At 39.9% G+C, this 26587-nt stretch overlaps 1 long non-coding RNA gene across 2 annotated transcripts in view; it reads left to right on the forward strand.

Annotated features, from left to right (window-relative positions):
* Positions 1 to 26587, forward strand: part of LOC140627191 (uncharacterized) — a 139313-nt gene that overhangs the window by 26286 nt on the left and 86440 nt on the right. The window contains exon 2 of one of the 2 annotated variants that reach the window (XR_012026057.1): positions 6072 to 6176. The exons of the other annotated variant lie outside the window; for it this stretch is intronic. This is a non-coding gene — a long non-coding RNA (uncharacterized lncRNA). The remainder of the gene's footprint in view (positions 1 to 6071; positions 6177 to 26587) is intronic. 2 annotated transcript variants of the gene reach the window in all.

Consider the following 26587-nt stretch of genomic DNA (forward strand, 5'->3'; position numbering starts at 1 on the left):
TGCTGTGAGAGGCAATGTCAGGATTCCCACATCAGCCAAAACTAGTAATTGGGTTGTGTCCAGTTTGGATATGTATACCAGTAGAGAGCACAGTGTCTATTGGTAGTCTCTTCATTCGTTGTGAATTTTAATATGGTGCAGTTATGCCATAGGGCTATGAATGTAATATAATCAGGACTATGGGCAATATTTCAACCACCAGGGGAACTACTGTCTTACAAGTTCTTGTAATAACCTTTGTTTTAAAATATCATTATATTTTCCTATGACATCTGCTGCTGTAGAACAATGGGGTAGGTGAAAAACTTAAAGCAATTTTATTTTGTAATGCCCATCATTGCATTGCTTTGCAGTGAAGTGGGAGCCTTGGTCTAATTGTATTACTTGTGGCACTCCTGACCCTGTAAGGCTGTTGTATCATCTCCTAAGTAACATTAGCAGAGGGTGGTACCCAGCATAGGTAAGCCAATAGAAGGTCTGTGTCAGTATCCATCATTGCCAAGCCATATTTAATAGTTTCTACTGCTTCAGAAAAAGGCCCAGTGAAATCAGTTTGACATTTCTGATATAGACATTCTCCTCTGTAAATCTTTCTCCCATGTGGTGGGCCCAATGTCTAGATTTCTGGCATCTGGTACAATCCATAATGGTTTGTCTCTCTGCTGGGTAGACTCCTCTATTAATCCATTTTCATAACCACATGATGCTCAAATACCTTGACCTCTCATGTGCCCACTGATAGAAAGGGAAGTGTGTCTTCTTCCAAAGGTCTGGAGACTCCCTCTCTTTCTAGATCCCTATCTCCTTTGGTGGCTTGGTTAGTTTATTAGGTTTGACATTGTAGTGTACCTACTCCATGTCTTGTTTGGCCACATGTGTATCATGCACCCATATTGGCACAGTGGGAGCCACTGTGGTGATTTCCCCCAAATCTCTGTACCGCAATGTCATGGCTTGTATTTTTTAAGCCTGATTTTGCCAAAATCCTGACCAAGTAGTTAGCTCATTAACCATCAACTAGGAGTCAGTAAAATTACAAACCTCAGAAAAATGTTTGTCAAAGGCATATTCTTTGCTAGGAGTATTATACACAGCTTAGCTCCCTAGGCATTTTAGTCTGTGCCCCGTACTGACTTTGGAGTTTAAATAGTTAAATAGTTTAAATAGGGGTAAGAGGCTGTGGGTGTCCATTGTCTGTCTGGTCCCTTATACTCCATGCTCTCACTCCATTGGTAAAGGAAGACCATTGTTTTTCTTGTTTGGAGAGGGCTGACCATCTTCCCTCTTGTCCCCATTGAGCTGAAATCCAGAAGGATTTTTGGGATTTTTGTTAGTTAGCCTCAGTGGCAGAGTATGTGATCATTTCCTCATGGAGTCTGTAGCATTCCAGTCAGGATGGTTTTAGCTGGATCCTGTTGATACCATTTTTATTTTAATAAGGAGGCTGCTGTTAAAAAAAAATAAGGAGGCCTCTGTTGCTGATACAGTTTTATGGGGAGCTTTTTCTATTACACAGAGCATACTAGAAACCTTGGTCTGTAGGTGGTTTGTTTAGCCTAGGAGTCAGGAAACCTCAGTATTGTTAGTAATTTTGATTTAGGCCAGGTAGTGCATTGTTTAAAGAGTTCACAGGTTAACACCTGACACTGAGTGTTTCTTTCATGAGTTTCTATTAAATCTAGGGCAGCTATAGCTATTGTATTGTTTTTAGGATTAGCCATCATTGCCAGTAAAGAAGACTTACATTTGTCAGGAGTCCCTTTGAGAAACAATGATGTAGACACAGGATTTAATTCACTCTTCTCTGATTTGCCAAGTCATTCTGCAGCACACCATCTGTTACCTGATAAGCCCACTCCAGCATCTCAGCTGATGGAGGAGATCTTTGGCCTCATCAACAAGGTATATGTTAACTGGGGGAAAAGGCTCCTCTGGGAGTCCTTCCCACTTTTCTCACAAATTATGCAGGATGTTTTTGTTGGAACTCCATTTTGCCATCCTGTACTATGATATCCATTTTTTAAAAATTTCATCACCTGTTAGTTGGAAGTTACTCCTCACTAGATATATACTATATCACCTAGCAGCCCCTTTTTCATTTGGTTCCTGAGCTAGGTCCTTAAGGAGAGACTGGGTCTCTGAGAGAGAGGAGGAGAGAGAGGAGGAGAGAGAGACGGAGGAGGACGTGGAGGAAGGGAGGAGTCCCTTCCTTCAAATGAAAACCAGCCCCTCCTTCGTGACTTCCCCTCTTGCTTCTTTTGTCTATATTACCTTGCAGGTAGTCCTGCACAGAAGTTACATTCTCTTCTTCAATACCATGGTGGTAATGGGCGGCCTGTTCCTCTAGAGGGCACAGTTCTCTTCTTCTGGGTTCTCCCTTTCATCTTGTCTTTACTGGTGAGAAGCCACCAAAGGCTAGCATGCATCTCTTGTTTTCGGAGCTTCTGTTCAGTAGGACAGCCCCTTGTTTAGTAGTCCTGAGAGCGGCAGGAATATACATTTCCTTATCTTTAGTCACTTTAAGTAATTCTTCAGTCCTCTGAGCCCTTAAGGGTTGGAGTCTGGATACCCCTCCAGATTGATGCCATCAGTTCAGGAATATGCACTCTTCTCCCCCTTTTCTGTTCAGACCTGCAGGTGTTACTTACATTCTTTATCACCTGTTTAGTGGAGGACCTAGGTGGGTGGTTGACCTCCTTTCCCAGGCAGCTTGGTGCCTCTGACCTCAAAAGTCAGTTCTAGTAGCTTGAATTCACTCAAATATTGGTATAATTTGCTTGGCTAAGTTAATGAAGCACTGGGGAGACTGAAAAATATAGAGTAATATATATATAAATATAAAAATAGAGTAATACCGCACATCGCAATGTTACACCAAATTTACACGGAGGTGTGTTCCAAATTTTGAGTCCCAACCACTTTTTTTTAATTCAGGATAATTTTGCCAATTAATTATTCTATTGACTGAATGGACCTCATATCTATTTCCTGATCATGATGTAAATCCTCTACTTTTCTCATTGCCACTTGTAGTAAGTTCAAAGGGTTGATCAAGGAAGCAGATGTAAGCATGAGGTGGCAGTAACATGCAACAAACTTTGTTTGAGTGATGCTTTGATAGGGTTCATGCGGGAGTTTCCTCACAGCATAAGACCATCTAGTTATGGTATATATAGGCCACTACCCAGAAGGAGAGTAAGGTAAGGGAACTACCAAAGGACAGGGAGATGGGGATGGGGTTTATGTGTCTAGGTCATGTGTTAGTAACTCAGTGGGTATTCTCTGGGTTATAGAGCTCCAAAGGGCAACAGACGTTTGTAATGTGGGCACTCTTCCCTCCAATTTTTTTTTTGATGTCACTTTCTATAGCCTTGGGTAGTATCTTCACATGCATGTGTTGATCTCTGCCGAAGAGCCAAGATTCTGAAATTCTCTGGGATTCTCTTCCTGTGCAGTTCTCTATGCTCTGGGACTCTGACCTATGATTTCCCTGTCACCTTAACTCAGAAAGTTCTCCATGCTGTGTCTCATTTCCCTTTCCTTGTACTGTGGTCTGTAACCTTCTCAAAGCAGTAGCGCTCAGCGCCATTATCCTTTATTCCTGATGTCAATTGCCTTGAAAACTGTTGTTTCATATATTTGGTTTCTCTTGTGTTGTTGTTTCAGGTGGAAGATTAAATCTGGTTTCTGTATTCCATATATTCCAGAAGCAGTATTCCCCTAATTAAAAAAAATGCCTAAAATGCTTTCTAAACAGTCTGGGATTTTATTTCTGCTTAAGCCCTAAACATAAGTGTGCTCAGCCCCATATAATTTTCATTCTATGCATTATCTCTAGATGAACTCATCCTCTTTCTTTGACTCACTTAACATCTATGTACAGGTGATTCCTGAATCTCTAGCTGTAGCCTGAATGTCTCTAAGAATTCCACGCTCCTTTATCCAGCTGCCTGTGTACTGAGCAGTTCTACTTAGATGTCTCAAGGAAGCTCAAAATCAACAGGTGCAAGACTCACTATCATTAATTGTATCAAATTTGCTCCTCCTTTTGTATGACCTTTTTCAGCAATTGGTACCATTCTCCAATCAATTGTTTAAAGAAAAAAATAGATAAACAAACCTTTTGGATTCATCCTGGAATCTTCCCTTCTTTCCCTTGTTCTCAAGCCATTTGATCCCAAGACTTCTTTATTTTGCTACACAAATAAATCTAACATCTGACCACTTCTCTTTATCTCTACTTCCATAATTGTAATCAAAGTATAAGAGGATATTGAATGGGAAGCTTATTGGTGATTGTGACTTTCTGACTGTGACCCTAGCCACAAATATCTGGGTGCTAGTCTGAAGAGAGCCATTTACAATCATAGCCTGACATTATCCCCAGGGTTTACTAAGAGTAGGCAGAACTGGACCTAGTCAGGCTAAAAGTTTCTGGAGCCATGCTATCCCTCCTAGAAGGGATACTGGCCCATTCAGTCCAATGTCACTGACAGTAATGAAGGAGTTGATAAGTTTTAGTTTCCAAACTATTAAGGCTTCCATGAGTCTTGAAGTGCTGACTCCTGGGAATTCTAGAGGAGATGGAGATGACCAGTAGATGAACCACAGCCTCAGAGTAGTCCAGGATTCCAAGTCCTTTGGGCTGCTGAAGAGCAGATTACCCTGACCTGAAATTACCTCTGTTTTCTTATTACATCTTCAAATTCTTCACATATAGCAGCTCCTGGTTCTTCATGCCTCCCTTGTACCCTACTCCTGGTATTTTTTTTTTGATAAGGGCATAGACTCTGGTATCAAAAACACCCAAGCTTGAACTCAGGCTCACAACTTAAATGGCAATGAACAAATTATTTACTATTGTTATGTCTTAGATACTTCATTTGTAATATAGGCATAATACTAACTACCTTGAAAACTCTGACAAGGAATACCACATATTATGTGACTCCAGAATGTAGGGAAAGTAGTACTGTGGAGTGGTTAATTTGGAACATTGATCCAAGAAACTAAAACCAGTCCCACTTAAGAAATGTTGGAAAATGAAAAGAAGAATAACTTTAAATACCCATTTCACATATATTTTAAAATATTTTCAAGCATTACTGTTTATACTTCCTAACTTTTCCTAAGGCATTTGGAAGAGTTCAATGCAATTAAACATCAATATTTAATGTTAGATCTTACTGGACAATAGTTCTGTTGAATTTCTAATCAAATAACAGTTGTGGCACTTTTTTTATTACCATAAAACTTAGATAAATAACTCATTGACCAAGACAAGGGTCAAAGATTCTGATATAATGATATTTTTAACTAGATCAATATAAAATGATGGAATATTAGGGGAAATTTTCCTCTGAAACTACAGAATGATGCAGGATTTTCTTTCTCATTAAAATTAGATGTTCTGGGGATCCCTGGGTGGCTCAGCAGTTTAGTGCCTGCCTTTGATCCTGGGGTCCCGGGATCAAGTCCCGCATCGGGCTCCCTCTGCCTGTATCTCTGCCTCTCTCTCTCTGTCTGTGTCTCTCATAAATAAATAAATTAATTAATTAAAAATTAGATGTTTATTTATAGGACATTTCCAGAAGGTTGTGTAATGCATGTACTCATTCAGCTGAAGTATTTGTATTTTATACAGATACTTGAACTAAATCTAATATTCAGCTGAAGTTTCAGATGTGGAGTTAGAAGGGCCAAGTAGCCAAATAGGATACCAAAACAATTTCTGGCCTCCCTATACAGGGGTGTGATCCTGATAATTCTCAGAATACTCTCATATCTAACTGATGTCACATCATCGGTAGTATAACAAACCATAACACCTGGAGTTATGGTCCTCACCCGAACATTTTCTTTCAATGATAGGTAGTATTTCTAGTTGTAACTTTAGATTAAATCTAGATATAAATGTATTTGTTTGCTTTATATATTAAGTCAATAAAAGTACAAATATATATTCACCATAGGTAGAGTAATATGCTGCAATAGTTAATGATGATTGTGAAAGCTGTAAATATTTTTTCATTTATTCAAGTATAATTAACACAGTGTTATATTCGTTTCAGGTGTACAATACAATGATTCAACAAGGCTAGAAATTCAAGATAAAGTGTCAGTTGGCTGGATTTCTTCTGAGGTCTCTCCTTGGCTTGTAGATGGGCATCTTCTTGGTATGTCCTCATATAGTCTTTCCTCTGTCAGGGATTTTTTGTGTGTGTGTCTAAATTACCTCTTCTTTAAAAAAATTTTTTAAATTTAAATTCAATTTAGTTAACATATAGTGTATTATTAGCTTCAAGGGTAGAATTTGAGGCAGGGCAAGATGGTGGAGAGTAGGATCCCCAAGTCACCTGTCCCTACCAACTTACCTAGATAACTTTCAAATCATCCTGAAAACCTAAGAATTCTGCCTGAGATTTGAAGAGAGAACATCTGGAATGCTACAGTGAGAAGAGTTCGCGCGTCTATCAAGGTAAGAAGACGGAAAAAAAATTAAAGAAATAAGAAAGCATCCAAGGGGGAGGGTCCCCCGCGAGGAGCCGGGCTAAGGCCGGGCGGCGAGAGCCCCCAGGACAGGAAAGCCCAGTCCTGGAGAAGCAGAAACTTTACCAATCTTCCCGGACGGAAAGGCGCTCGCAGGGAGCTGGGCAGGATCCCAGGAGGGGCAGGGATGCCCTCAGGCTCCCAGGGACACTAACAGAGGAACTGCGCCCGGGGAGAAAAGCGCACCACACACCGCTGGCTGAACTCCCTAAAGAGCTGGAGCGCATGCCAGGTTGCCCCGGGAGCAGCTCAGGCGGCGGCTGAAGCGGCGGCTCCGCTCGGAGGGGGCTGCATGCCCTCGGGAGCGTGATTCCAGCGGGGCAGGCCCTGGAGCCCAAGGCACCAGGGGACATAGCCCAGGATCCAGCGCTCCCCCCGGGACAGGCAGAGGCCGGGAGGACACAGGGCAGCAAGGATGCTCCTGCCGCCGGTCAGCCCGAACTGTGCAGATTGGCGCCTCCCACCCTGGAGCATTCAGGAACCCGCGGACTGGGAACTGCAGTAGTTACTGTGGGAGCTGACTCCAGAGCTGGAGAGCTGGCTGCCGCCACTATTATTGTTCCTCCTGGTGTCACCTTGTACCTGGGACTGAGCAGGGCTGCCAGGGAGCAGGGGCCTCACAGGATAAACAACTCCACTGAGCTGTACATCTGGCAGGGGACTGGGCAGCTCCCCCAGATACACACACCTGAGAATCAGCACAGCAGCCCCTCGCCCAGAAGACCAGCTGGAAGGACAGGGGAAGAGCAAGTTATTGACCAAGCAGCACTGGAAAGTTCCAGGGGAAGTCGAGGGATTTACAGTATATAGAATCAGAGGATACTCCCCCTTGTTTTTTTGTTTTGTTTGTCCCCCCCCTTTTCTCTCTCTCTCTTTCTCCTTTTTCCAGTAAAACTTGTTTTTGGCCACTCTGCCCTGAACAAAATGACTAGAAGGAAAAACTCACCACAAAAGAATCAGAAACAGTACTCTCTTCCACAGAGTTACAAAATTTGGATTACAATTCAATGTCAAGGGTAGAATTTAGTGACTCATCAGTTGCATAGGACACCCAGTGCTCATTCCATCAAGTGCCCTAATTAATGCCCATTCCCCTGTTACCCCATCCCCCCACTCACCTTCCTTCCAGCAACTCTCAGTTTATTTTCTATAGTTGAGAGTCTCTTATGGTTTGCCTCCCTCTCTGTTTTTATCTTATTTTATTTTTCCGTCTTTTCCCCTATGTTTATCTGTTTTGTTTCTTAAATTCCACATGAGTGAAATTATATGGTATATGTCTTTTTCTGACTGACTTCACTTAGCATAATATCCCAAATTACCTCTTCTTATAAGAACACTGGTTAAATTGGATTAGGGCTCACTCTAACAGCCTCATTTTAACTTAATAATATCTTCAAAGGTACTGTTTCCAAATACAGTGACATTGTGTGCTACTGGGAATCAGGGCTTCAACATATGAATTTGGGGAACACAGTTCAACCTATAACAGTATTCTTTAATCAACACATAGCAAATTTTGTTTGCCTATAGGTCTAGATGCTTCCCTTGTTTCCTATATTATTATGAAGCAAATGTAAGATATCATATCTTTTAGTCAGTAATATTCCTTCAATTGTATTTGTTTTTCTAATTCAAGCATAATTAACATACAGTCATATTCATTTCAGGTATAAAATATAATGATTCAATAATTGTAGATATTACTCAGTATTCATCATAGTAAGTGTACTCTAAATTCCCTTCACCTATTGCACCCATTCCCCCAACGACCTCCCCTCTGGCAGCTATCAATTTTTTCTCCATATTTAAGAGTCTGGGTTTTTCATATTTCTTTTTTCTTTTCTCGTTTGTTTTGTTTCTTAAATTCCACATATGAATGAAATCATATGGAATTTGTCTTTTTCTGACTGACTTACTTCACTTAGCATTATACCCTCCAGGTCCACCTATGTTGTTTCATTCCTTTTGGTGGCTGAGTAATATTCTGATATATATCTCACATCTTATTATCCATTCATCTATGAAAAAACACTTGTGTTGGCTCCATATCTTGGCTATTGTAAATAATGCTGCAATGAACATACGGGTGCATGTATCTTTTTGAATTAGTGTTTTTGTTTTCTTTGGGTATATACCCCGTGGTGCAATTACTAGATCTAATGGTATTTTTATTTTTAACTTTTTGAGAAATTTCCATGCTGTTTCAACAATAGCTACACCAGCTTGCATTCCTTTTTTTTCTACATCTCCACCGACACTTGTTATTTCTTGTCTTGTTTTTTATTTTAGACATTCTGATAGGTGTACAGTGATATCTCATTGTGGGATTAGTTTGCAATTCCCTTATTATCACTAATGCTGTGTATTTTTTCATGTATCTATTGGTCATCTGTATGTCTTCCTTGGAAAACATCTATTCAGCTTCTCTACCCATTTAATAATTAGATAGTTTGTTTTTTTGGCGTTGAGTTCTTATAAGATCTTTATATATTTTGGATATTAGCCTCTTATTGGATACAGCATTTGCAAATATCTTCTTCCGTTTAGTAGGTTGTCTTTTTGTGTTTTGTTTTTGCTTTTAATATTTTATTTATTTACTTGAGAGACAATAAGAGCTAGAGAGAGCATGGGGGGAGGGGGATAGGTAGACTCCCTGCTGAGTAGGGAGGCTGATGCAGGGCTCAATCTCAGGATCCTAAGATCATTACCTGAGCCAAAGGCAGATGCTTAACAACCTGAGCCCTGTCTTTTTGTTTTGTAAATAGTTTTCTTCACTATACAAAAGTGATTTATTTTGATGTAGTCTCAACAATTTAATTTTGCTTTTGTTGCCCTTGCCAAAGAAGACATATCTAGAAACGTGTTTCTATAGCTGATGTCAGAGATTATTGCCTATGGATTCCTATAGGAATTTTATGGTTTCACGTATAACATTTAGGTCTTTTTTAAATTTTTTTTAAGATTTATTTATTTATGAGAGAGAGAGAGAGAGAGAGAGAGAAAGGGAGGCAGAGACACGGGAGGAGGGAGAAGCAGGCTCCATGCCGGGAGCCCGACGTGGGACTCGATCCCGGGACTCCAGGATCGCGCCCTGGGCCAAAGGCAGGCGCCAAACCTCTGAGCCACCCAGGGATCCCCAACATTTAGGTCTTTAATCCAATTTGAGTTTATTTTTATGTACGATGTAAGAAAATAGTCTAATTTCATTCTTTTGCATGTAGCTGCCTGGTTTTCCCAGTACCATTTATTGAAGAGGTTGTCTTTGCCCATCGCATATTCTTGCCTCCTTTCTTATAAATTGACCATATAAGCATGCATTTATTTCTGGGCTCTTTATTTTGTTCCATTGATCTACGTGTCTATTCTTGTGCCAATACTATACTGTGTTTATTACTACAGCTTTGTAAATATATCTTGATATCTGGGATTGTGGTAGCTCCAGCTTTCTTCTTTCTCAAGATTGCTCTGGCTATTTAGGGTTTTTCGTGGTTCCACATAAATTTTAGATTATTTATGGGACACCTGGGTGAGTCAGCCAGTTGTTGTCTGACTCCTGATCTAAGCTCAGGTCTTGATCTCAGGGTTGTGAGTTTAAGCCCCATTTTGGGCTCCATACCCAGCTTGGAGCCTACTTAAATTTTTTTTAGATTATTTGTTTTAGTTCTGTGAAAAATGCTGTTGGTATTTGACAAGGATTGCATCAAATCTGTAGATTTGGAAAGTATGGACGTTTTAACAATATTGGTTCTCCCAATCTATGAGCATTGAATATATTTCCATTTGTTTGTGTCATCCTCAATTTCTTTTTTTTTTATTTTTTTTAATTTTTTTTTTATTATTTTTTTTCTCAATTTCTTTCATCAATGTTTCATAGTATCCAGAGTACAGATCTTTCATTCACTTCTTTAATAAAGTATATCCTAGATATATAATTATTTTTAGTGCAGTTGTAAATGGGATTGTTTTCTTAACTTCTCTTTCTGATCGTTCATTATTAGCATATAGAAACACAAAAGATTTCTGTGTATTAACTTAGTATCCTGTGATTTTGGTAATTTACCTGTTTTAGTAGTTTTTTGGTGAAGTCTTTAGGGTTTTCTATATATATATATAATGTCTTTGGCAAATAGTGAAAGTTTTTCTTTTTCCTTACCAATTTGTATGCCACTTATCTCCTTTTCCTGCCTTAATGCTGTGGCTAGGACTTCTAGTACTGTGTTATAAAAGTGGTGAGAGAGGACATCCTTGTCCTGTTCCTGACCTTAGGATAAAAGCTCTCACGTTTTTACCATTGAATATGTTAGCCATGGATTTTTCACATATTCCTTTATTATGTTAGGTATGTTCACTCTAAACTCACTTTGCTGAGAATTTTTACTATAAATAGATATACTTTGTTAAATGCTTTTTCTGCATTTATTGAAATAATCTTATGGTTATAATTTTTCTTTTTTAAATGTTCTTTATCATCTTAATTGATTTGCAAATATTGAACCACTCTTGCATTCCTTAAATAAATCACACATGATTATAGTGAATGATTTTTTAAATGTATTGTTGGATTAGGTTTGCTACTATTTTCTTGAGGATTTTTGCCTGGTTTTAATATCAGGATAATGTGTCTCATAGAATGAATATAGAATCTTTCTTTCCTTTCTACTTTTTGGAACAGTTTGAGAATAATAGTTATTAACTCTATTTTTTTTAAGTTTTTATTTAAATTCCAGTCAGTTAACATACAGTGTAATATTAGTTATGGTGTACAGTATAGTGATTCAGCATTTCCATACTTGTTTGGTAGAATTCACCTGTGAAGGCATTTGGTCTGGAATTTTTGTGCTGTGTTTTGGGAGTGTTTTGATAACTGACTCAATTTCATTGCTAGAAATTGGTCTGATAAAATTTTCTATTTCTTCTTGATCCAATTTTGGGAGATTATATGTTTCTGGGAATTTATCCATTTCTTCTAGGTTGTCCATGTTATTGGCATATAAGCTTTCAGAATATGCTCTCATAATTCTTTGTATTTTTATGGTGTCAGTTGTTATTTTTCCTCTTTCATATCTGATTTTATTATCTGAGTCTCCCCATCTTTTTTGGGGAGTGAGTCAGAGAATAAGTATGTCAATTTTGTTGATCTTTTCAAAGAACCAGCTCCTAGTTTGATCTGTTTTATTGTTTTTTTTTCTCTTTTTCACTTTTTTCTGTTCTAATCTTTATTATTTCCTTCATTCTACTGGCTTTAGGCTTTGTTTGTTCTTTTTCCAGCTTCTTTAGGTGTAAGGTTGTTTTGAGATTTTCCTTGCTTATTTCATATATAATTTTAAAGTTTTTATTTAAATTCCAGTTATATAACATACAGTGTAATATTAGTTTCAAGTATACAATACAGTGATTCATTACTTCCATAAAACACCTGGTGCTCATTACAACAAATGCATTCCTTATACCCCATCACCTATTTAACCCATCCTCCCATTTCCCCTCTGATAATCATCAATTTGTTCTCTATAGTTAAGAGTCTGTTTCTTGGGATGCCTGGGTGGCTCAGTGGTTGAGTGCCTGCCTTCAGCCCAGGGCATGATCCTGGAGTCCCGGGATCAAGTCCCACATGGGGCTCCCTGCATGGAGCCTACTTCTCTCTCTGCTTGTGTCTCTCTCTCTCTCTCTCTCTCTGTGTGTGTCTCTCATGAATAAATAAATAAAATCTTTTTTTTTAAAAAAAGAGTCTGTTTCTTTGTTTGTTTCTCTCTTTTTTGCCCTATGCTCACTTTTTTTCTTAAATTCCACAAAGGAGTGAAATCATATGGTATTTGCGATTTGCCTTTCTCTTACTGACTTATTTTGCTTAGCATAATACTCTCTACCTTCATCCACATTATTACAAGTGGCAAGATTTCATTCTTTTTATGGCTGAGTAAAGAATGATATCTTCCTTATTCATTCATCAGTTGATGAACACTTGGTTTGTTTCCATAATTTGGCTCTTGTAGATAATGCTGCTATAAACATTTGGGTGCACATATCCCTTTGAATAGGTACTTTTGTTTTCTTTGGGTAAATACCTAGTACTGCATTTGTTGGGTTGTAAGGTAGTCTATTTTTAACTTTTTGAGGAACCTCCATACTGTTTTCCAGAGTGGCTGCACAAATTTGCACTTCTAACAACAGTGCAAGAGGTTTCCCCTTTCTCTATATCCTTGCCAATACCTGTTTCTTGTGTTGTTGATTTTAGCTATTCTGACAAGGGTGATGTGATCTCTCATTGTAGTTTTTACTTGTATTTCCCTGGTGATGAGTGATGTTGAGTATCTTTTCTTTTTTTTTTTTTGGTATATTTTTTTATTGGAGTTTGATTTGTCAATATATAGTATAACACCCAGTGCTCATCCCGTCAAGTGCCCTCTTCAGTGCCCGTCTCTCAGTCACCCAGTCCCCCCGCCCACCTCCCCTTCCACTACCCCTTGTTCGTTTTCCAGAGCTAGGAATCTGTTGAGTATCTTTTCATGCGTCTGTTAGCCATCTGGATGTCCTTTTGGAAAAATATCTATTCCTGTCTTCTGCCTATTTTTCACTGGATTATTGATTTTTAGGTGTTGAGTTTTATAAGTTCTTTATAAACTTTGGGTACTAACACTTTATATCATATATAGCATTTGCAATATCTTCTACCATTCCATCAGTTGCCTTTTAGTTTTGTTGATTGTTTTCTTCACTGTACAGAAGACTTTTATTTTGATAAAGTCCAAATAGTTTATTTTTGCTTTTGTTTCCCTTGCTTCAGGAGATATATCTAATAAGGAGTTGCTATGGTGGATGTCAAAGAGGTTACTGCCTGTGTTCTCTAGGATTTTAATGGTTTCAGGTCTCGTGTTTAGGTCTTTAATCCACTTTGAATTTATTTTTGTGTATGGTGTAAGAAAGAGGTCCAGTTTCATTCTTTTGCATGTTGCTATCCAGTTTTCCTTTGTTGCAGTATGGTACTGGCATAAAAACAGACACATAGAGCAATAGAATAGAACAAAAGGCCACAAAAGGAACCCACAACTACATGGTCAATAATTTTCAACAAAGCAAAGAAAAATACCCAAAAGGAAAAAGACAGAATGAGAAAATTTTTTAAAAATGTTAATAATTGCACTGAAAAGAATAAAATACCTAGAAATAAATATAACCAAGTAAGTGAAAAACCTGTACTCTGAAAAGTATAAAACACTGATGAACAAAATTAAAGATGACACAAAGAGATGAAAAGATATTCCATGATTATAAATTGGAAAGGTTAATATTCTCAAAATGTCTATAATACTCATGACAGTCTACAAATTCAATGCAATGCCTATCAAAATACAAATAGCATTTTTTCTCAAAACTAGAACTAATAATACTAAAATTTGTATGAGATTAGAGAAGACCCTTAATAGCCAAAGCAATCCTGAGAAAGAAGAACAAAGTCAGAGGTATCACAATTCCAGATTTCAAGATACGCCACAAAGTTATACAATCAAAACAGTATCATGCTGGTACAAAGATAGATACATAGATCAATAAAACAGAATAGAAATTCCAGAAATAAACTCACATTTATGTGGCCAATTAATCCATGACAAAGGTGGCAAGAATGTACAATGGGGAAAAAGTCTCTTCAACAAATGGTGCTAGAAAACTGGACAACTGCATTCATCAGAATGAAATGACTACCTTCTAACACCAAACACAAAAATAAACTCAAAATGGATTAAAGACCTAAATATGAGACCTGAAACCATAAAAATCCCAAAAGAGAACACAGGCAGTAATTTCTCTGACATCAGCCATAGCAGCTATTTTTCTAGATATGTCTCCTAAGGCAAGGGAAACAAAAGAAAAAATAAACTATTGGGAGTTCATTAAAATAAAAAATTTTTGAACATCAACATAACCATCAACAAAGCAAAAAGACAACATGCTGAATAGAAGAAAGTATTTGTAAATAATATGTCTAAGGGTGCCTGAGTGGCTCTGTCAGTGAAGTGTCTGCCTTCAGCTCAGGTCATGATCACAAGGTCCTGGGATTGAGCCTCTAGGATCTAGGATTCTCTCTCTCCCTCTGCCCTTTCTCCCCCCTCATGCTCTCTCTCTTGCTCACATGCTCTTTCTTTTTCTCAAATAAATAAATAAATAAAATATTTAAAAATTATGTCTAATAAGGGATTGATATCCAAAGTATATAAAGTATGTAAAGAAGTTACACAACTTAATGCCAAAATACCCCCAAATACCTCTCCCCATGGGCAGAGGACATGAATAGACATTTTGACAAAAAAAGACATACAGATCGTCAACAGATACATGAAATGATGCTCAACATCACTGATCCCCAGGGAAATGCAAATGCAAATCAAAACCCCAATAAGATATTCCCTCACACTCTTTAGAATGGCTAAAATCAAGAAGACAAGAAGCAACAAATGTTGGCAAGGAGATGGAGAAAAAAGAACTCTTGTGCACTCTTGGTGGGAATGTAAATTGGGATAGCCACTGTAGAAAACAGTACAGAAGTTCCTCAACAAATTAAAAATAGAAATAGCATATGACCAAATAATTCCACTATTGGGTGTTTACTCAAAGAAAATTAAAACAGTAACTCAAAAAAATATATGCACCCCTATTTATATTGCAGCATTATTTATAATAGTGAAGACATGGAAGCAACCTAAGGATCCATCAATAGACAAATGGATAAAGAAAATGGAATATTACAAACTCATAAAAAAGAGTGAGATTGTGCCATTTGTGACAACATGGATGGACTTAGAATGCTTTATGCTAAGTGAAGTAAGTCAGACTGAGAAAGACGAATACCATATGATTTTACCCATAAATGGAATTTAAAAAACAAAGAAAGGGAAACATCATAATTAGACTTATAAATACAGAGAACAAACTGATGGCTGTCAGAAGGGAGGATGTTTGGGCGTTAGGCAAAATGAGGAAGAGGAAAGGGAGATACAGGCCTCCAGTTATGGAATGAATAAATCAGGAATAAAAAGCAAAGCATAAGGAATACAGTCAATGCTATTGTAAAAACAATGTAATGGGGCACATGGTAGCTATAGTTGTGCTGACCATATCATATTGTATAAACTTGCCAAATCACTAAGTTGTACACCTGAAATGAATATAGCATTGTATTCCAACTATACTCATATAAAAAAATTAAATGTCTATTTAGTTCCTCTGCCTATTTTGAAATCAGGTTTTTTTGTTTTGTTTTGTTATTGAGTTTGTGGTTTTGTTATGTATTTTGGATATTAACCCAATATCAGATATATGGTTTACAAGTGTTTTCTCTCATTCTGTAGGTCGCCTTTTCATTTTGTTGATCTTTTGATGTGCAAAAGCTTTTTAGTTTAACGTAGTCTCACTTGTTGATTTTTGCTTTTATTGTTTCTTCTTTGGATGTCTTATCTAAAAAATTATTGCCAATACCAATGTGAATGAGCTTTTTCCTCACCCTTCTGAGACTTTTACTGTTTTATATCTTACGTTTAAGTTTTTAATCCATTTCAAGTTAGTTTTTGTGAATGATGCAACATAGGGGTCTGATTTTATTTTTCTGCATATGGTTCTCAAGTTTTCCCAACACCATTTATTGAGGAGACTAACATTTCCTTCTTGCATATTCCTGGCTCCCTTGTCAAATATTAGTTGATCATATATGCGTGGGTTTGTTTCTGGGCTCTCAATTCTGTTCCATTGGCCTATGTGTGTCTGAATCACACTGTGCCAGAATCACACTGTTTTGATTACTATAGCTTTAAGTATAATTTGAAGTCAGGAAGTGTTATATGTCTAGCTGTGTTCTTATTTTTAGGATTTCTTTGGCTATTTGGGGTCTTCTGTGGTAACATTTACTTCTCATAATAGATAGGAGCTCAGATGCTGTTTCACATCCTGGATACATCCAAAGTCACCAGGCACAAAAGGTTCTCAACACTTCCTCTTATCTGATTTTTTACACAGATATTATATTTATATATAATAATATATTTATATATTATATATAATATATATATTTACCCATTCATCAGTCAGTGGACATTTGGGCTCTTTACATAATTTGGCTATTGTTGATAGTGCTGCTATAAACATTGGGGTACATGTCCTCCTTAGAATCAGCATTTTTGTATCCATTGGATAAATACCTAGTAATGCAATTGCTGGATCAGGTTCTATTTTTAATTTTTGGGGGGAACTTCCATACTGTTTTCCAGAGCAGTTGTATCAGTTTGCATTCCCACCAACAGTGCTAGAAGTTTCCCCTTTCTCCAAATCCTTGCCAACATCTGTTGTTTTCTGAGATGTTAATTTTAGTGATTCTGGCAGATGTGAGATGGTATCTCATTATGGTTTTGATTTGTATTTCTCTGATGATCGGTTATGTTGAGCATTTTTCACATGTCTATTAGCCACATGTATGTCTTCTTTGGAGAAATGGCTGTTCATTTCTTCTGTCCATTTCTTAACTGGATTTTTTATTTTTTGTATGTTGAGTTTGATAAGTTATTATATAGATTTTGGATACTAGCTCTTTATCTGATATGTCATTTGCAAATATCTTCTCTCATTCCATCAGTTGCCTTTTAGTTTTGTTGATTGTTTCCTTCACTGTGCAGAAGCTTTTTATTTTGATGAAGTCCCAGCAGTTCCTTTTTGCTTCTGTTTCCCTTGCCTCTGGTGATGTATCTAGTAAGCAGTTGCTGCAACTGAGGCCAAAGGGGTTGCTGCCTGTTTGTTCTCTAGGATTTTGATGTATTTATTCACTTGGTTTGTCACTAGGTAATTTCCAGGCATGGAAAGAGGATCCGTCAATGCTTTTTTGTTTTTATGTTGCTAGAAATTAAAAGAAACTTGTTCAACCAACCTCCCAGTATGGTGTTCAAGAGATGTTATTTCAGCACCTGTTGAACTACAGAGCTGTTTTATAAATAACATTATCACAGTATTGGCAATGTATTGTTATGATTATTTTAAAAAAATTTATGGCTGCACATTCTTTCAGATGAAAGCACTTAACATAGAGTTTTTTCTTTTCATTTTTTAAAGATTTTATTTATTTATTCATGAGAGACACAGAGAGAGAGAGAGGCAGAGACACAGGCAGAGGGAGAAGCAGGCTCCATGCATGGATCCTGACTTGGGACTTGATCCCGGGTCTCCAGAACCATGCCCTGGGCTGAATGCGGCACTAAACAGCTGAGCCACCGGGGCTGCCAGTTTTTTCTAAATTAGTAGTTACACAAATGGATCTAAATGAAATGTAAATGTCAAAATAAGCCTCAAAAGAACAGGTAGGCAATAATTTTTAAAATACAAGCTATACTTCCCTGCTTTTCACAATCTGGTTTCTGCCTACATTCCTACCTTATTGCTTTATTCCCTTTCTTTTGCTCAGATACCTTATGCTGAAGTCACTGTGCTGCTCTGGGCTGAAAGGAGCTATGGAGTACACATGTGTGCATGTGTCTGTGCATGCACAGGAACCTTGTGACACATTTTTTGAGTCAAAATGTCTGTAGGTGGCCTCCCACAATACATCCAGTGTCTTCGTTTCCACTCCTTTGTTTGTTTCTTTTTCTCTTGAGTTGGATGGATTAAACTTTGGTTGCCCTGGCAACCAACTTCAGTTTTTTATCTCAACCTTTGGTCATGGAAAGGGAACAAGATGGAGAGAAGTGCTTTCTCATCTGTCCTGGACCTTCAGCTGGGCTGATACCTGAGCTGAGTGACCCAATGAGGATGAGCAAAAGAATGTTGCCATAACAACAGACTCCCACATCCTCTTGCAGCACATAGGCCCTTCTCCCTCCCTCTCCTTACCTACTAGGATCTTGCCTGAGAATAGGAATGTGCTTTGGCTAGTAGGGAAGGGATAGATGTATGGTAGAGGATGCAAGAAGAGAAGTGTAATTTGGGGATGTCTTCAAAAGGGAGTGGGGGGGGGACTAGTCCCAAATAAAGCATTTTGTACAGCACTGAGGCCCCAGGAGACAAGAAGATGATGAAAGCATAGTAGTCTTAAATGTGGTTCTGTGATTTTTCTCCAGCAGTACATAGGGCCACACCATTTTCTGAAGCTAAGATCCATGGCTCAGACCCTGGAAAATTGGACCTGTGTTGTTAAAGGAGGATGGAACCTGCCATCACTTGTGGAGGGCAATGACAGACTTGAGAAGGCCCTGCTCACCTCAGTGATAACTCTCTTGAGTTATCCACACTGTGTGTGTATCTATCTGGCCCGCTCTTTCTTTTTTCTATGCTCTGCTTTGAGGGTACATTTATGGTATGTAAAATGTTCTGGGTTAAAGTAGAGGACAAAAAAAATAAAGTAGAGGACAATGCAAGGATGCTCCCATCTCCTCTAACATGGACTCATTGGAGGGTGGACAGTGTAAGAACTGGTAAGGGTGATATGGTGAGATCACTTGTGCTCCTCAGGCTGCATGGGCATTTTGGTTGATTTATTCTCCTTGACTTGATGATGTGATATTCATCATGAATGCCCATGCTCTGGACTTGACAGTAAGGGGCAAAAAACTCCACTGAATGTATGTCTCATCTGGTATGTGTAATTGGATGCTATAACAACAACAACAACAAAATCCTGGAATGCAAGAATTTAGTCAGTCAGGGAAAAGTTTTATTACTATGCAGTTTTCAAACCAGAAAGACCCAGCCTTCAACTATAAATGGAAAGTAGGTTCTAAAAGGGAAGGTTTAGGTCAGGGTTAAATAGGCAGAGATAGCAAATTCTGTGTCCTTTATTGAGATTGAGAATGGTCAGACTCAGGTCCCAAACTACAAACTTCAGGAGCAGAGAGACAAGCACAAAACAACTATTTCTGGTAGCAGTTTCAGGATGTGGCAGCCACTGAAAAGCATTGCAGGATGTGTTATAGGGGTCATTTTGTGAAATCTGCTAAATTTTGTCCAAGCTTGTCTCCTCAGGTTGTGCTAACTGGTTTTGTTACTCATGGTCATTTGGCCTGATTAAAATTTTAGTTTCTCTCCCATTTTGCCTATTAGCTGTTGCTGTCTAAGTACTGGAGTCTTTTGTTCTTACTATCATGTGAATGGTTCATTTGAATAAATATTTAGTATGTTTTGATGAAAATATTCAGTTTCTCAGCTTTTGAGAAGGAGAAGGGGTATGTATGGTTTATACAAATCTCCTGGGTGATTCTGGAAGGGGGTTTATGAAATTCTTATGTTGCTCACAGTATCCTTGGTGGTCTCTGAGGGAAGGAGGACTCTTGTCTCCCAGGTCTGGCTGGTGAAGCTGACCTGCAATATTCATGCATTTGGCTGGTGAAATTTGCATTTTCATCTCTCTCCTCTTGTTTGGGACCTGGTGCTTCCTGGCTGACCTGGCCTCAGCTCACCTTTCCTGGCATCTGTAGACCCTTCCGAATCTTGGTCTCAACCTCCATCCCCACTCTGGGGAGAGCTGTCACTCTACAGCCTCAGCTGCAGGGTCACCCAATCCCTTGCCTACTTAAGCTTCCTTCATGAACCTCTGCCTGAGGACTCAGTCACTTTCCACATTTCCCCATCAGGGAATGTAGCTCCTGGAGGGGGGGAAATGTGGTGAGACCTATAGCACAGCAGCAGCCAAGATCAGCTCCAGAAAGCTAAGAAGTTACTAAACTTGAGCCATCCCTCTGCCCAAGGAGGCTGCTGGGTCATCCTGCAAAGTGAACTCCTCTGAGTCCCAAACATGAATGGGGGCAAAATCCTGTCCTCCTCTTCTCTGATATGGCTCACTTCTTCCCTCCCATAGAGGGGAGACTGAGACTTGAGAACCTTCCCTCCATTTGCCACCTCCTCTGTGTGTCTTCAACTCCTCTGAGGCCAGGACAGAACATTCTTCTTTTGCTGACAAGACTCTCCAGAGTATGTCCAGATCCCAAAGGGAAAGCTTTAGGATTTGCTTTATTTTATTTATTTATTTATTTATTTATTTATTTATTTATTTATTTATTTAGAGTAAGGAGATTCATAACTGATAAAATAGATGGGATTACCTAACATGAATGCCTGTGCTATCATCAGTGGGGAAGATGTTTAAAAGTGAACTCAGGGATCCCTGGGTGGCGCAGCGGTTTGGCACCTGCCTTTGGCCCAGGGTGCGATCCTGGAGATCCGGGATCGAATCCCACGTCAGGCTCCCCGTGCATGGAGCCTGCTTCTCGCTCTGCCTCTCTCTCTCTCTCTCTCTCTCTCTCTCTCTGTGACTATCATGAATAAATAAATAAAGTCTTAAAAAAAATAAAAATAAAAGTGAACTCAGAGTTCAAAGACAGACACCATATTTTAAAAGGGTCTTGGGAGGTGCTGTGTCAAAAATGTTTTAAGGTCAGTGCCCAGAGAGCTTCACTCCTAGTCCTCTGCTCCCTCCAGCCCCTGATAACTATTAAGATAGTTGGGCAGCAGAGATGTACTTACCCAAACTTGTGATATCTTCCAGGAGTTCCAGGGCAAGCCCAGGTGCATGTTCATATATGACTAGTCCAGGCATATCTTGGATGATAGGCAAAATTTTTTCCCACATATTTCTCATATTTACCACATAATAAATTAAAAGAGCAGCCTTGAGATAGGCTTAATAGTTTGATCTTAAAAAGGAAATACTTTTCTCATTACTGGTTAGAGCACAGTCTATATTAATGGAACACAGAATGAAAGCACAAGCACTGTGATTATGAAATCACTGGAATGAAAATGTTAGCTTGAAAACTTCCCATTCTGGGAAAATGCCTTCAGTGGCCTCCTTACTGAAGTTTGAATACATATTCCTGGCTCATTCTTAAACAAGGCATTTTTTTCCCTAGGTAGTTTTATGGGTGTGGGTCCCATCAAGACAAGGTAAGTAGGGGCACTCTGGCACCTAGCAGTTTTTGTCAGGCTTCTTAGTTCCCCATCTGGCTGTTGCTCACTGAAGAGCAATGGTGCTATCAAGCTCATTTTTTAAAAAAGATTTTATTTATTTATGAGAGAGAGAGAGAGAGAGAGAGAGAAGCAAGCTCCATGCAGGGAGCCCAACATGGGACTCAATCCCGGGTCTCCAGAATCAGGCCCTGGGCTGAAAGTGGCGCTAAACCACTGAGCCACCCAGGCTGCCCTACCAACTCATTTTGAAAAGATACAGATGCAATGAAACGCTGGGACACCTGCACCCCGATGTTTCTAGCAGCAATGCCCACAATAGCCAAACTGTGGAAGGAGCCTCGGTGTCCATAGAAAGATGAATGGATAAAGAAGATGTGGTTTTTGTATACAATGGAATATTCCTCAGCCATTAGAAACGACAAATACCCATCATTTGCTTTGACGATGGAACAGGGGGGTATTATGCTGAGTGAAATAAGTCAGTCGGAGAAGGACAAACATTATATGTTCTCATTCATTTGGGGAATATAAATAATAGTGAAAGGGAATATAAGGGAAGGGAGAAGAAATGTGTGGGAAATATCAGAAAGGGAGACAGAACATAAAGACTCCTAATTCTGGGAAACGAACTAGGGGTGGTGGAAGGGGAGAAGGGCGGGGGGGTGGGGGTGAATGGGTGACGGGCACTGAGGGGGGCACTTGACGGGATGAGCACTGGGTGTTATTCTGTATGTTGGTAAATTGAACACCAATAAAAAATAAATTTATTTAAAAAAAAAAAGAAAGCTGGTCCTGCTCTGTTCTGTGAATGGGCAGTCTCAGTTACCCTGTGAATACATACCCTGACTGCCCTATGTGCAGATGGGGGAAATTAAGGCACAAGGAGACTAAAGAATATGCTTGTTGCCATGCAGCCAGAGAGTTTACTAGATGAAGTCATGACAACACTGCTGCCCACCCTAGGTGACCTTATGATGGGCTAACATCTTTTCTTTCTCCCTCTCATTTATCATGGTTATGTTATTTTAAGTAGCAGTGAACCAATTTAATGACTTAGAAGGAAAATAAAGCAGGGAAAAGTATTCTTTGTGTCTTAAACACAAACATCTCAAAACTTAACAGGAGTTATTGTGGGGCACACGTGCATTGCAGATTAGCTATAAAGTGAAATTTCCAGTAAAATCCCTTGTGCTGTCCCCCCCCATGTCAATCTGCAAGAACAAATTAACAGGTCTCAAGTGGTCTTTTATTCAGCATAATTAATGGAATCCCTCTTTTATTTTATTTTTTTTTTTTTTTAATTTTTTTTAATTTTTATTTATTTATTTATGATAGTCACAGAGAGAGAGAGGCAGAGACACAGGCAGAGGGAGAAGCAGGCTCCATGCACCGGGAGCCCGACGTGGGATTCGATCCCGGGTCTCCAGGATCATGCCCTGGGCCAAAGGCAGGCGCCAAACCACTGCGCCACCCAGGGATCCCGGAATCCCTCTTTTATTTTTTTATTTTTTTTTTTTTTTTTTTTTTTTTTTTTTTTTGGAATCCCTCTTTTAAAAAAGATTTTATCCACTTATTCATGATAGACACACACACACACACACACACACACACAGAGGCAGAGACACAGGCAGAGAGAGAAGCAGGCTCCACGCGGGGAGCCTGATGTGGGACTCGATACCCGGTCTCCAGGATCACACCCTGGGCTGAAGGCAGGTGCTAAACCACTGAGCCACCCAGGGATCCCTGGAATCCCTCCTTAATAGGTGTTATGTACTCTTATAAAAGTACTCGTTTAGCACTTATCTGGAAAGCAAGAGAATACCAACCAATTAACCAATGAATAAAGAAGTTACTGTGGTAAGTGTTAGGAAGAAAATAACCCAAGTCCTACATCACAAACAACAGAATTTACAGAGTGGTCAGGGAGCGACTCTCTGAGAAGGCAATGATGGAGCAGAAGCCCTTTGGTTGAGAAGGAATCAACCATGAAAGATTCAGGGCTGAACTCTTCCAGGCAAAGTGAACTGTGGTTACCGATGCCCTCATGAGGGAAGAGTTTGGCATGTTTGAGAAACAGAAGTAGGCCAGAGTGATTGCTGTGAAGGTATAAGCTGATGAGATTGTTTGGATGTTAAAACAGTAACAGTAGATAAGCACCGAAGGAGATGGATACAGGATATATTCAGAAGGCTGAATCTAGAGGACTTGTTGCTGGACTGCAGTGGAGACCAACAAAATGCAACACATGAAGAGGCGGGCTTGGGATATGTGAAGTGTGTGCTTCCTGGTGGCCAGCCAACAGACACAGACAAATGTGGATCTCAGGGCACAGGTTGATGCCTTCACAGCTGCTTCCTCTCTCAGGTGAGCTTTATTTCCCCCCTAAACTCAGGCTTATTGAAGACTAGTTTCTTTTGACAACCTTCTCGCCTTCAATAACCATCCAGATGCATCCTGCCACTGTCAGGGCAATCATTGCAATAGCTGACCTTCACCCAGATGTAGGAGGTCACATTGTGTACATGCTATATGCTGGCCAAAAAGATGGAGCAACCCACAGAGAAAGTATAGCATGAGAAGGGCCCTGTTAAACTACAAATCATGTGGAAAGGAAAGAGTAAGCTATAAATACTGACATGGAGCAGAGTGGCCATTGGGGTTGAAGGAACAACACTCAGAGAGTATATTGTCAAATATGCAAAAATTAAAAATGAAATAAAGGAAGTGAGGGAGTAGGGAGGGATGGAGAGAAGGAGGGAAAGGGAAGGAAGGATGGAGGAAAGAACTGTTTCAAAAGGGATCCCTGGGTGGCGCAGCTGTTTAGCGCCTGCCTTTGGCCCAGGGCGTGATCCTGGAGACCTGGGATCGAATCCCACGTCGGGCTCCCAGTGCGTGGAGCCTGCTTCTCCCTCTGCCTCTCTTTCTCTCTGTGTGACTATCATAAATAAATAAAAAAAAATTAAAAAAAAAAGAACTGTTTCAAAAAAGAAGCAATTCTTTTTTTTTTTTTTTTAAAGAAGCAATTCTTAATTGTACCAAAGGCATCTGAGAGCTAAAATAAGTTGAGGATGAGAGCATCATCATAGGGTTTGGCAATATGAAGGTCACCAGTAATGTCCCTGAAAAAAAAAATCAGTGTTTTTTTTTGTTTGTTTGTTTTTGTTGTTGTTGTTGTTGGGCAGGTTAGTAGAAGAACAATTGAAATGGTTAGCAAGGAAAATGATTATAGAACAAGTGGAGATAGACTTGCTGTTTGGGGACACCTGGGTGGCTCAGCAATTGAGTGTCTGCCTTTGGCTTAGGGCGTGATCTGGGACTGAGTCCCACATCGGGCTTCCTGCGCGGAGCCTGCTTCTCCCTCTGCCTATGTCTCTGCTTCTCTCTCTCTCTCTCTCTGTGTCTCTCATGAATACATAAATAAAATTAAAAAAAGACTTGCTGTTTGGAACATCAGGGAAATGCGGCGTACCTTGGAAGTATATGGGATCAGGGATGGCTTTAGGTTTTACTTCATTTTGTAGAAAGGGTGAGAAATATGAGCATATTTGTAGATAATTAAATGACCCAGATATATAGGGGGAACATGGCAATTTCAGAAAAAAGAATGATCATTGCAAAGGCCTGCTTCTCCTCCAGGAGATAGGCATTGGGTCCAGGTAAAAGGACGGGCCCCAGGTGGGTTCAGGTCACTACCTCCAGAAGGGCAGCAGAGATTGCAAGTGCAATCTGCTGGGAAGTGGTAAGAGTTCCTGTTTGGTCCCTTGTCTTTTCTCAATGAAATATCATTGAATATCGTGAGAAGAGTGGGTGCTGGTGATTGTGGAAGACTACTGGAGATAGAAGATACAGGTATGGTGGGTACGACAGAGTGTGTTCTTTATTGGGATGTACCAGGAAAGTAGAGAAGAGGGAGCATGGAGCAAAAGACATGTTTGAGGGGAAGAGTTTAAAGAGGTTAAAGGCTGTGGATACAGAGTCATTAGAAGGAGGGAGCCCAATGAACAGGGCATCGCATCGGGGGTGATGACAGAGAGGGACAAAGGGACAGCATGGAGGGGAATAGGGCATGATCAAGGGCTGGGGGACCCTCCGAGGGGAGGAGGAGAACATGCCCGAGAACAGAGAGGCTCTGAGTTAACTGGATCATCCTCATGGGCCCTGAGGTGGTCCGGAGAAATCAGAGGAGTGAAGGCTGAGAGGAGAGCGAGTGTGCCACGGGACTACACTGTTTACAGGCTGGAATTCGGCGGGAGGAGAATGACCAGGGAACCGGAACAGGTGCTGCCCGGGGGCTGTGGGGACGCCTGGGAAGTCAAGCAACTGGACCTGGACCTAACCAGTCTGGTCTCTTACTCGAGAATGTCAGGGAGGGAACTTCCAAAAGAACTGGGCAGATAGTCTGGCACCGACCACACTGATCACCTGCGCGCAGGCCCAGAATCCACCAATCGGAGCGCAGCGCCAATTCACCCTTCGGGCCCCTTACTTCCTGGGCGCTGTAACTTCCTGCCGGTGTTGCTATGGTTCTGTGGGCAGAAATACGAAAGCCTGTTTTGCTGGAGAAGGTGCTGCAGGGACAGTTCGGCCGCTTCTCTTTCAGTTTCTGGCCATCGTTCTTATGCCCCTTGGCCACTTTAGCCACGATCTCCATGGCTTTGCGTGGAATATCAGCAGAAAAGATAGATTTTCTTTAGGGATCGGTGGCACTTAGTCTTACTTGCCTGCAGATGGCAGTGTTGCGCCATGCAGCTCCTCTGCCCGCTTCTCTCCCGCCCTTCGTGCTTGAAAAAAAGCCGCAGGGCCTTTTTCGCAAAAAGTATTGGCTTCTTTCTGCGCCTGCGCATACTAGCCTGGACCTTGGGCTAGATAGTCTTTCAATGTGGTCCCTTGTGAAAACTGAAGACCAAGGGACAAAAAAAACCCTTGGCTTTTCAAGTTGGTGTTTCTTTTGAGAAGCTGGCTATGTTCCTTAGCAACTTATAGTTCTGCTTTTTGAATCGTCTTGTCGTGATCTTTTCTCAGCTCTTCCTGGGATTTATTGACCTGGCTTTTACATATAGTAAAATATATTCTCTAGTTCTAGAAGTCACTCAGCCTCAGTATAGAA

The sequence above is a fragment of the Canis lupus genome, chromosome X (assembly GCF_048164855.1).
Source record: "Canis lupus baileyi chromosome X, mCanLup2.hap1, whole genome shotgun sequence".
Classification (NCBI taxonomy): Eukaryota; Metazoa; Chordata; class Mammalia; order Carnivora; family Canidae; genus Canis; species Canis lupus.